This window comes from Macrobrachium nipponense, chromosome 10 (genome assembly GCF_015104395.2).
Source record: "Macrobrachium nipponense isolate FS-2020 chromosome 10, ASM1510439v2, whole genome shotgun sequence".
Taxonomy (NCBI): Eukaryota; Metazoa; Arthropoda; class Malacostraca; order Decapoda; family Palaemonidae; genus Macrobrachium; species Macrobrachium nipponense.
The window spans coordinates 34,214,954-34,227,433 of record NC_087204.1 but is presented as its reverse complement, the minus strand read 5'-3'; positions in this window follow the sequence as shown (position 1 = coordinate 34,227,433).

The window sequence follows — 12,480 nt, the reverse complement described above, 5'->3', positions numbered from 1 at the left end:
GTCGATTATAATTTTCTTATTATAATTATAATGTCATAAGGAATATATCATGATGTCTTGGAAAATATTCCACTGAGGTTTATTAAAGAGAAAAGGAGAAGTGGTAATTAATTCCATGAATATGATTCTGGAGGAAATATTGTCGATGGTAATTGTTTTTATTATAATTATGGTGTTAGTAGAATATTGATTATACAATAATGTTCGTGTAACGATAATTGTCATCGATGGACGAAAATGAAGATGTTCTTTGCCTCGAGAAACTGATTTTTTTTATTATTGCTTAATTCCTTGATTATTACGATTTTTGAAGAAATATTAACGATGTTAGCTATTTTTATAAAAATAATGGTGTTAGAAGAAATATTATATTAAATATTCCGGTAACGACAATCGTCACTAATGGACAAACATTAAAATATTCTTTGTTTACATGTGATTCGTTCAAGCTCTAAAATTTGAGACTGAATTTATTTTTGTCTCGATTGACAATTAACACATTCACCTGTGAAGCATAATTTCTTTCATCTTTTCAATCTGCCTAAAATCATGAGACTTCGTGTCTTTCAAACGGGTGTGTCAAAATAACAATTGCGGACTAACATGTTTAAAAAAAATTCCAAATTGAAACTTTTGTCAAATAAAAATGATAGCCCACTGACATATCTAATACAGTGGACAAGCTCAATATTTTGGTAAGATAAGAAGTGTAATCCACTACCACTTAAACCACACAGTGGCCAAATTTAATTTTTGTAGCTATAGACAAATTTATCGTACAACTATATTCTTGTATAAATTACTTCTGAGTTTTCTAGATTTTCATTACAAACGGTTCTACATTAGTTAAGGTGGTCCTATGACGCGATTTAAGACGATTCGTTATAGATATGTTTAAGTTTCTCAAGAGTATCTGTTATCCATATTGAGTCTAAAAAAATTTTCATATGACAAAATATATCTTTCTCCTCCAATACAACTGTTTCTATCAATACATACAACATTTAACGCTTAATTCAGCACCATAAACATAATACAAAAACTGAAATTGTTGGCAAGTTTGCCTTATGATTATTCAACATAATTCTATTGACTGAACTTGACATTTATCGAAGGAATGAGCGTCATTCAGCTCTCATAGGGTGAGATTACAAATACCCTTTGTTTATTTATGCCTTGATTTCCTTCTGCATATTATAGAAACTTCAGCAAAATTAACAATAACACAAATACAATTTGTGAGATATTCTGGATACTTTTAGCATTTCCGTAAAGAACTTATCTGACGAGAAATAATTATGGCACGAGGGTAATTAAAAGTTTGATAGCTCATTAAATTCTTTGCCTTCATGAGAGGGGAAGTTATAAAATAGATACTGTGAAGTCCGTCCCCCGTCTCTCTCTTTCGCTCTCTCCCTCTCCCCCCCCCCCCCCCCCCCCCCCCCCCCCCCCCCCCCCCCCCCCCCCCCCCCCCTCTCTCTCTCTCTCTCTCTCTATCTTTTGCTGGCAAGGGTATACTCTCTTTCTAAGAATCTCTATCTGCAAGGAAGTGAAAACGCTCTCTGTCTGTCTGTATGTCTCTCAGTCTGTCTGTCTGTCTGTCTGTCTGTCTCACTTCTCTTGAGTAGTAATTAGATAACTGCAATATCTAAGGAGGTATTTTTTATGATCCTTTGCTCATCAGCGAAGGGGAACACGTTGAAATTCATCTTTTGATTTAAGAAATAGTTCTTGAACATGAAGACCAGATCGGAAATATCCTGAAACAAGAATTCATTCTTATGAAACAATAACGTAGTATAATTGTATCATTATTCATATTTGATCTTTGACCTTAAGAATTATGTTAAACTCACACCCAACAGTGTACAGCTCAAATAATGAGCAAACAAATGGACAGACAGACAGACAGACAGATGATTTAACTAATGCATAAATTTGGTAGAAATTAATTTTTCAACTTTGTCTCGTCCCGCCAACAATTATAACCTAACATTTATGAGTCCTTATTATCTAATGTCAATTGATCTCAGCTCATAGCTAAATCATAAATGGTCACCAGCAACTAGAAATAAAATGTTGGTTTTCTAGTCATTAAAAGCTCTGATACTTGAGCTGAGAATCATTTATTCAGTATGAGTTGACTGTCCAGAGATGAAACTAGGGTGTTCAAAGGTAAGCTTAATACAAAATACTTTCAAGAAACCAAAAAGATAGTACCAATGGAGCCAGCCTTTTCTCGGGCTAAAGCCATATATATATGGTATATATATATATATATATATATATATATAACTATATAATATATATATATATATAGTTAGATTATATATAGATATATAGATATATGTATATATATATATATATATATATATATATATATACTTAGATATAATTATAATAGTTATATACGTATATATAGTATATATATATATATATATATATATATATATATATATATATATATTATATATTATATATATATATATATTATACATATACATGTATGTATAATATATAGATTAGATAAAGAGAGAGAGAGAGAGAGAGAGAGAGAGGAGAGAGAGAGAGAGAGAGAGGCTGCGGGAGCTAATATAAGGATTCGAAATAACCAAGAATAACTTCGTTATTTAATAGAAAATTCATAATATACAAGAAGCTCCTAGTGATTAGGAAGTGAACATACCTTTTAGAACCGTAGGCATATCTCAATTAGAACGGAAGGTGTCAGTTTAGGCCTAAACAGACTTTTTTTTAGCCTTTTTTTTTAGTGTAAACTGCTTGAATAAGTCTTTAGTAAATATGCTGAGGAATTTAGGCTTAAAACATCAAAGACATGGTTCACTTAATCACATAAAAATGAGGTAAGTAGATTAATTAGAGCAATGATAGTGGTGGATAGTGACAGAAAAACAAATTAAAATGTTCAAGGCTGAACAAAAGGAGCTCAATCGTCCTTGAGATCAACGTGACGGAATAATGATTCAGTTAATGATACAATAAACATATTTTGTTTATCTTTTCCCAGAGAGAGAGAGAGAGAGAGAGAGAGAGAGAGAGAGAGAAAGAGAGAGAGAGAGCAGTCACACACACCTGGATAAAAATTGCTATAGAGAGAGAGAGAGTATGGCACAAGACTGATAGATGAGAGAGAGAGAGAGAGAGAGAGAGAGAGAGAGAGAGAGAGAGAGAGAGAGAGAGAGAGAGATTTTGTTGAAAGCTAATGTAAAAATAAAGAAATATGAAAATTTTAATTAAAGAATCTAAAGTGATAGAGAGAGATGAGATTTTAGAGAGAGAGAGAAGATTTCTGTATAATTCTCACTCTCTAAAAGCCATTATACAAATCTTTTGTATTCTGTCCTGATTTAATAAAACAACAAGTTTGATAAGACAACTAGTTTAATACTTCAACTTTACCCCATTCAAAATTAATTCTCTCTCTCTCTCTCTCTTCTCTCTCTATCTCTCTCGTCTCGTCTCTCTCTCTCTCTTTCTACACACGACCACCCCAAAATCGTTCAACTACTTTCCTTATCTAAATTGGAAATTTTAAACTTTTTTCCTTTTTTATGTACCCCTCCACCGCCCCCCCCTTTCTCTCTCTCTCCCAAAAATCGCCCGACTACCTCTCGTATCCAAATTAGAAATTTTTGAAGAAATGTTTTTTCTTTTCCATCTTTTGTATCCAAAACTCTCTTCCGATTATACGACCAACAAATATTGGCCATAAAATGTAAACTCAGCTATTACCCAGCGGATCTTTTTACAAGAAATACCATCAAAGGTCATTTCCTATAATTAGATTACCTGCCATTTTTAAGTTTGAAAGGAAACTTGCTTCGTTTGCATATTTTAACTAAACACTCAGAATCATATTTCGGGAAAAATATATATAAAGAGTTTTTGGAAGTTAACCCACCTGCGGGATTTTCCTTAGTTTTTCACTATTCACATGCACCGCTTTGAATTTAGTGTGTATATACGTATACATGCATATATACATACATACATACTATACATAAACACACGTATATATATAGCATATACATATATACATGCATACATACATACATATATATTGTATATATATATCAAATGTCAGCAATGGTTTTTCAGTTCGGAAATTTTATTTTATACCGAAAAAAATTTATTGTGTATATACGTACATACATACATGCATATGTGCATACATACATTAATACACATACACAACACACAAGCATACACACACATATATATAGTATATATATACATACATACATACATACATACATGTTATATGTATGTATATATATCAAAACGTCAGCAATGGTTAGTCACTTCTGAAATTTAATTTTATACTGAAATACAAACACAATTACTAAAATCCTTAATTACTCTTATCAAATTGTCAAGAATTTAAATAATAAATAATCACAATAATAAATATGAATTTGCACATGTACAAAAACGGCAGGTAAGGAACATGAAAGGTTACAAGGCTCACATATTATTTACCACATGAAATTTCTCTCAGACTTAAATCTGTTGACATATTGACAACTTGCTACTAACTATGGAATTATCTTCGCATGTTGTTTACTATTTCGCTTGGCTATTGGTAAAATAGTGTCTATTCAGTTGTTAGCATCTTAACTCCAGGTGTTACTAGCATATTAATGATTGTAAAGTTTCCATTCTTTTTTGTATAGTAGTGTTACCATCATCAAAACGAAAATCTAGACTTGCAATAAACATAAAAACTTACAATTTTCATAAAAACTCATTTTCAGTAAACGCCTGTGACAACTGTAGGGCCGCAGCGTACAACCGAGGCATTTCCAACTTTTGCTGACAGGCTTAAAACACGCAATGCATTTTCATACCAGCCGGCAAAGTCATGTTCGAACCATTCTCTGAGCAAACCCATTCGACTGGGGATCAAAAATTTCGTCTGTTGTCAAACGTACCTCTTTCCATTTTTACTCTGATTGTGGGATGCGATCGTGGTCGTTTCTCTACAGGCAAATTGCCTGTCGGGATTTTTAACACTCTAGGATCAGCCTGAATTCCTCGTCTTTTGGCCCCCCACCTAGGTTTCTCTGTATTTGAGAAGGAATACCTAGAATATAGCATTTTGCTTAAACATTTTTCGAGAATTCGTAATTACGTCTATTCATTGAAGAGCCATGGAAAAAATTGACATCTGGAAAGGTATTCACAGGCACCATAACGAATATTTTACAATTTCAAAATCGTGAATAAGGTTGTATAACATATATATAAATATGTGTATACATGTACATATATATATATATATATATATAATATATATATATATATATATTTACATATACTTATGCATGTCTTATCTTTGACATTTCCAAATTCTGTTATCAAAGAAACGCCTACTTTCCTTGCTACACCTACCTTATTAATCGTCGGTAAGAAATTGTGTGAAAATTTTCCAGTACAACTGGATCCTTATATGTAATGTGAATGTCAAGTAAATTATTTCAAGCCAATTATAACATTAAGTTGCTAGCCCAAGCTAACTTACACTAAAGTTTTTACAATCCACAAAAAAAAAAAAACATCAACGTTTCCATCCAAAAATCCTTGTTTTGAATGATATTTTCAAATATGGTAAACTCCAAAATAAGGTGTAAAACATATTTGCTTAGATATTGAAAATAATGTCTTTTTATATAATCTAAAACTAATTTATTTATCTTAGTCAAGGTCTTTCACTAAATTAATTTCTGTTCATTTATATAGTTTTTTTATGCCACAGGACAACACTCTTATTTTTTTGGCAATCTTTTCCCCCAAAGTAAAGCTGTTGAAATATCTTTGTTTTTTTCACGTGTGGAAAACACAACTATTTTTTCACGGTATTTTCTATTTCCCATATCCCTTCATCGTATTTTAACCTATGGCAGTTTAGCTGTCGTAACTTCGAAATAAATCAACACATGTGAATTGAAATAAATCCTACTATATTGTCATGGATAACAAACAGAAATCCTATATTGATATTCTGTTATATTTCTTGCAAATCTCTTTATAGTTGTACCTTATTCTTCAGTGTTTTAAAGATTATATAATATTGTATTGAAATATTTGATATACGGATTTCTTTAATTTCTCTGTAGATAATTAGGTATAATGCATATTTCCTTTCAATGGAGGTACGAGAGATTTTTCAATCTGAACTGATTTTATTTCCAATTGTCTGTAGTGGAACTTAAAAAAATAATAAAGTTATATATGTATATATAAAGTAAATAAAAAAACCCAAAATGTGCAGAGTTTATGCTACATTACGGTGTTTTTATGGGCTCTTTTTTATTATATTGAATTTTGTTTTAACGGAAAATATTTCACAGTAATATATATATATATATATATATATATATATATATATATATATATATATATATATATATATATATATATATATATATATATATATATATATATATATATATATATATATATATATACTATATATATATTATATATATATATATATATATATCATTACGGCTAAATGACTAAACCTGTATATTCACCAATTCGTCTTTATACCTTATCAAAAAGATTATGTAAATGTAAATTAACCTGCGCTTGCCACTGGCAGTGTAACATTAAATGTTTTGAAAACTTCCCTCCCCCCAAATAAAAAGATAAAAAGGAAGAGAGAAAAATGAATCTCTGTGCCCCAGAGGAGAAGACTCGGTTTTAAAAATGCATGAAGTGATACGTGTTTGAATAACGAATGAAAAAATAACACTTTAACCTGAGGCCAATAAAAGAAAATATTTCTTGCAAAACCAAAGTAAGAATTACACGACCATGAGAATATAAATAGAATTTTTCATCTTTATTCCAATGTAATGGGATTTAAGAAATTTATTCTTTTATTTTGATTAAGTTTATGTATAACTAAAGATTTTTTTTAAAATTACTATCTCGATTATACGGAAAAATCTACCATATTTTCCCAGAAATAGACAATAAAAGCCATGCTCTTTGCTATATTGAAATCCATATATACATTTATATATATAGCCTATATTATATATATATATATATATATATATATATATATATATATATATATATACATTATATATATATATATATATATATATATATATATATATATATATATATATATATATATATCACAGTGCATATAGTAGTTTTTCATCTTAATTTAATCTCTCTCTCTCTCTCACTCTCTCTCTCCATAGAAATCTAGTTCACCTAGTATAATAATAAAAAGACAAGAGCATAAGGTAAAATTAATAGTCTTTAGTCACCTGCATATATTTGCTGTCACACACACACACACACACACACACACACACACACACACACACACACATATATATATATATATATATATATATATATATATATATATATATATATATATATAAGTAATCAAGACGCAATTACAAGATAAAACATCAAATAAACTTCTACCTCACATCGGGATCGAACCCAGGACTTTCAATTGGAAGACAAAGAGGTTAAGGTCTGACTCGTTGTTGGTCAGTCAGTTATGTAGCGCCCTGGTCTTTTAATCGTAAAACCTATATGCAGACAATTAGCTTTAAGAAAACATGATTTACTTCAACAAAAGCACTCCATCAGTCATCTTCAAACTTCAGATCAATACACAACCTTTTTTTGGAAACAGAATCTACGAGAACTTAAGAGGACGTTTGCTTGCACAACACTTACAAGTCAAATTCAGATTATAAGTAACGGACACAAACATTGCCAAAACACGAAATTTATAGATTTTAAATTCCTCAACAAAAGTGGCCATCAGTCTTCGTTTCATCAAAATATATCTCTTTGAAGTAGCCTAATATTTGTGTGATATATTACACACGTCTTATAAACTACCGCAGCTTTACGTTTGACTGAAACTTTATTTGATTTAAACTTTATTTACTGCGTTTTATATCACTTGTTGCTCAATAACTTGGTTTCATAACAAGTGTGCTAGGATTGCATGGAATTGCATGGAAAAATAAATCAGAATAACATTTATTGTGTGGTTTTGATTGATATTCACGTGGCCTTCAGCATTAATGTAATATGCTGAAGTTGAATATGAAGTACCATAGTAATAATAATAATAATAATAATAATAATAATAATAATAATAATAATAATAATAATATAATAATAATAATAATGTAGGCAAAAGCTTAAAGTGTGTATTTTTTGAAATGGTAATGTAATAATTAATTTCAGTAGATCTAGATAATAATAATAATAATAATAATAATAATAATAATAATAATAATAATAATAATAATAATAATAATAATAATAATAATAATAATAATAATAATAACCTGTTCTATATACGTTCTGATAATATCAGTACTTTTTTATCAGTGAATCTTTTAAAGATAATAATAATAATATAATAATAATAATAATATAATAATAATAAATACTAATAATATAATAAATAATAATAATAACCGGTTCTATATACGTTCTGATATATAAGTACTGTTTTATCCCAGTGAATCTCCTTTTAAAGTCAGATTGGCAGCTGGACGTAGGAATAAATGGACAAATTCGAAATGGAAACTGGAAGATAAATTTCGAACGCTATTTTGTACTTGTCAGAAATGCCGAAGGTTTCCAGGGATCGCTTGTATTGTTAACTTATCGTTGCATAGACTAAACTGTTCTATTACGTTTTAACTGGAATGGTTTTACAGTAATTGTTCAATTGAAAGTTTTATAAAGATTTGATTGCTAAGTTCACCGTTTTATTATGGCTGAGAAGTTTTTTCTTCTCTGCAATAATATTTAGAATAAATAGACATAGTTTGAGGTGATTATTAAAAGAACATTTTATTTATATATATACATATATACACACACACACACACACACACACATATATATATGCATACATACATATATATAATATTTATATGAATATACATAAGCAAATATACATATGTATGTATGAATGTTTATCAACATATAGCAATTGATAAAATGGAAATTTGACAGTATTAGTACAACTTTAAGTACTTTAAACCTCACTGCTATTCTGTATCATATCAGTTCCCAGCAAGTTACAATAATATTATCGAATTGAGTGAGTTATATATTGTGCGATTTCGTACCTCACTTTCATAATATAATTTAGGCATGTGCCTGGAATAGGATCAAATTCTATTTTGATACATAAATGGCAGTCAGAACTGTTGGATGTAGAATATTCATAATGTTTCTTATAGATTAAACGATTTTAGGTCGAATATCCGTAAATGGCATTGCTCTCCATTTTGATAGACTGAATATATAAATACTATTCAAAAGGCTATTGAAAAATATAAATAATTTTCAGAAGATAATTTCACTTGTAGGAGAAAAACTCCTTTAAATATACTGAGGCGTTTAAGATTGAATTCCGTGTTCGTAGTACGAAAAATTTAGACGTAACTGTTGCTGCTGATTATGTTTTGAAGGTTAAATTCCATGCGCATATTCGAAAAATTCAGCCATTACAGTTAATGGTGATTATGTGTTATTCAGAAGATAAAATATTAGTATATAGCTATTGAAAGCCTGTCTCTATCTAGTCTTCCAACCCTAACACGTCAAAATCGTCAGCTAAAACAGTCATGCACAATAAATATGCTGAAATATTGATGCCACTTCAGAGAGAGAAATATTGCAGCATCTCAAGAGCGGAAATAGGATGTCAACTTTTGCACAAAAGTCAACCGGTCGAGAGTCTGTCCTAGAAGCTCCGGGAAAATGGATAATTCAGCCTATTGTATGAATGTTAGTTGATGCGTTTACCAATCGGAGCAATACATACTGTTTTGTGTATGTGTGTTTGTGTGTATGTGTAAGTGTATGCGTGTGTATCTGTATGTGGTGAGGGAGTTTGCTGACTAATTTCCAAAGTGTATCGTTTTGTGCATCACGAGAGAGAGAGAGAGAGAGAGAGAGAGAGAGAGAGAGAGAGAGAGAGAGAGATTTCGCCGGAGAACTGTGTGTGTGTGTGTGGTGGAGGGTTTGTTAATCTAATTTGTAAAGTGTATCGCTTTGTGCATCATGAGAGAGAGAGAGAGAGAGAGAGAGAGAGAGAGAGAGAGAGAGAGAGAATATTTGGTTTGCATATTAATACCTAAAACTTTTGTTGCTACCTTCGATGGCTTCGTCTAAACTATATTATCTGATTACAGAGAAGTGAATTGAATCATACATCACTTGTTTATAAGTAATGGCATTACTACAAATGGGTCACAGTGCGACCGTAGTTGCGAATTAAGGAATGGGGTGGGGGAATGGAAATAAAATTTCTCTCTCCTCTCTCTCTCTCTCTCTCTCTCTCTCTCTCTCTCTCTCTCTCTCTCTCTCTCTCTGATTTGGAAGCAATGTACAATGGGCTTTCATTAACAGTGAATACTGACTATACTCTGTTTTTTTTTCATCTGTCCATCCGCCTATGGCTGTTTTGTGTATGGGCAAACACTATGCGCCTGTCGCGTCCCGGTAAATAGTTACGCGTATGTGTAAGTGTTAGGTTAAATAATAAAAGGATATCTGGCTGGGGTGTACATTTGCAACTGGTAAAAGTATTATAATAATTTTACTGTATGCGAATACACCGTAATATTTCGAAATAGGATGTTATTATAATTGTTTGAATGTGAGCTGAATGTAACTATCTAAAGCCCGGGACGCAGTGTTACCATGCGAAAATACTACAGGTGGATGGACAGATGGAAAAAAACAGAGTATAGTCAAATTCCATGGGTAAAATTATTAATATATCCTCATTTTGAGATTAAAAGCTAGGTTATCAATAATGAGAATATCTCTATACCCCATAAGATTACACAAACACACACACACACATAGACACACATACAGTGATTATTGGTTCATTAAACTCCACAACTAAAATTATCAATATAATCTCATAAAAAATGAGATTATAAAAATTTCACCAAGATTACACAGCTAATAGGCCAATAATGCCCTACCTCTACACCCCATATGAACACACACCCACCCACATACACACAAGCACATACACAGATCCCTTGCCCATACTCAGATCAGTATCAAAATCTAATCAAGGGTAATTACTTATTTACTTCCAACTATCAAATCACAGCATAACACTGGTACATATATATTATATCAAAGTGTATCGTCAATATTTAGTTGCTCTGATCATGCAAGCACTGCTTTCCAGTATTAATATTCTTCATTGGCAAGAGACGCGACATTAACCTTATTGAAGTGAAGACCTTTTCCCCGTTGAGACCGAAGTGCTAGTGTCTGCATACGTGAAGCATTGCTCTAATAGAATTAATTAATCAATAATTCTGGCTTGGGTGGGAAAAGGCTGAAGAATATATTCTACAGAACACAAGATATATTTCTCATATTTCTATCCCCTGATCGGCTATGCAAAGATATATTTAATTTACAAATACAGAGGAGAATGTATAGAAGCTTACTCTTTCTTTACTTGAGTAAACAATAGTAATTCAAATGGAGGAGTTGCAAAAGAGAAAAACGTTTTTCATTTATCACTGCAGTCTTACGTTGTGACACTGAGAATTTTCATTAAACGAAGAATGAGAATTTTCATTGAACGAAGAATGAGAATTTTCATTAAACGAAGAATAAGTGTATAAATGTGTTTCACTTTTCATAACCACGTCCAAAGGCGATGCCAACATAAACGTAGAAATTTGTTTTCTAATGCATTCATATGACTGCAATAGGGAAGGTTTACACGCCCAACAACACTTCTCTCCCAGTTATAAATATTTTGGTAAAAGCTGAAAACAAAAGAGCCTCTCGTCAAAGATTAAATACAACAATAGGCTCGACAGCCACTTTGAAGAAATAATCCTTTGCACTTATCACGTCGCAGGTGTCAAGTGTTCTTTCAACATTTATCCAAACTAGATAAAATTTACGAATATTGTCAGGGAGAAGGATAGAAAATCTAAAACGAAAGGAAATGTTCAGCGGTAAATGAATTAAGAGAGAGAGAGAGAGAGAGAGAGAGAGAGAGAGAGAGAGAGAGAGAGAGAGTAAAAGGTTTAACGTTGTTGATATCACAATTGACAAGCGGGGAAATTGATGCCTTCTAATATTAGAGAAATGGTCACAGAAACTGTTGATATTGTTTCGCAGTGAACTGAAATATATAGTGAGGGATTTCTCGTGACAAAAGAAATATTCGGATTCTGTCGTGCGGTAAAAATAATCATATCAGCCCAATACACAATATTAAATGTTTTTTATAATTGTGAAAGGTACCCTTCTTAGAACTGAAAAAAAATTTAATGATGATATGTAAAGATTAGACACACAATATATATATCTATAGATATATATATTTATATATAATATTATAATATATATATATATATATATATATATATATATATTATATATGTATATATGTTG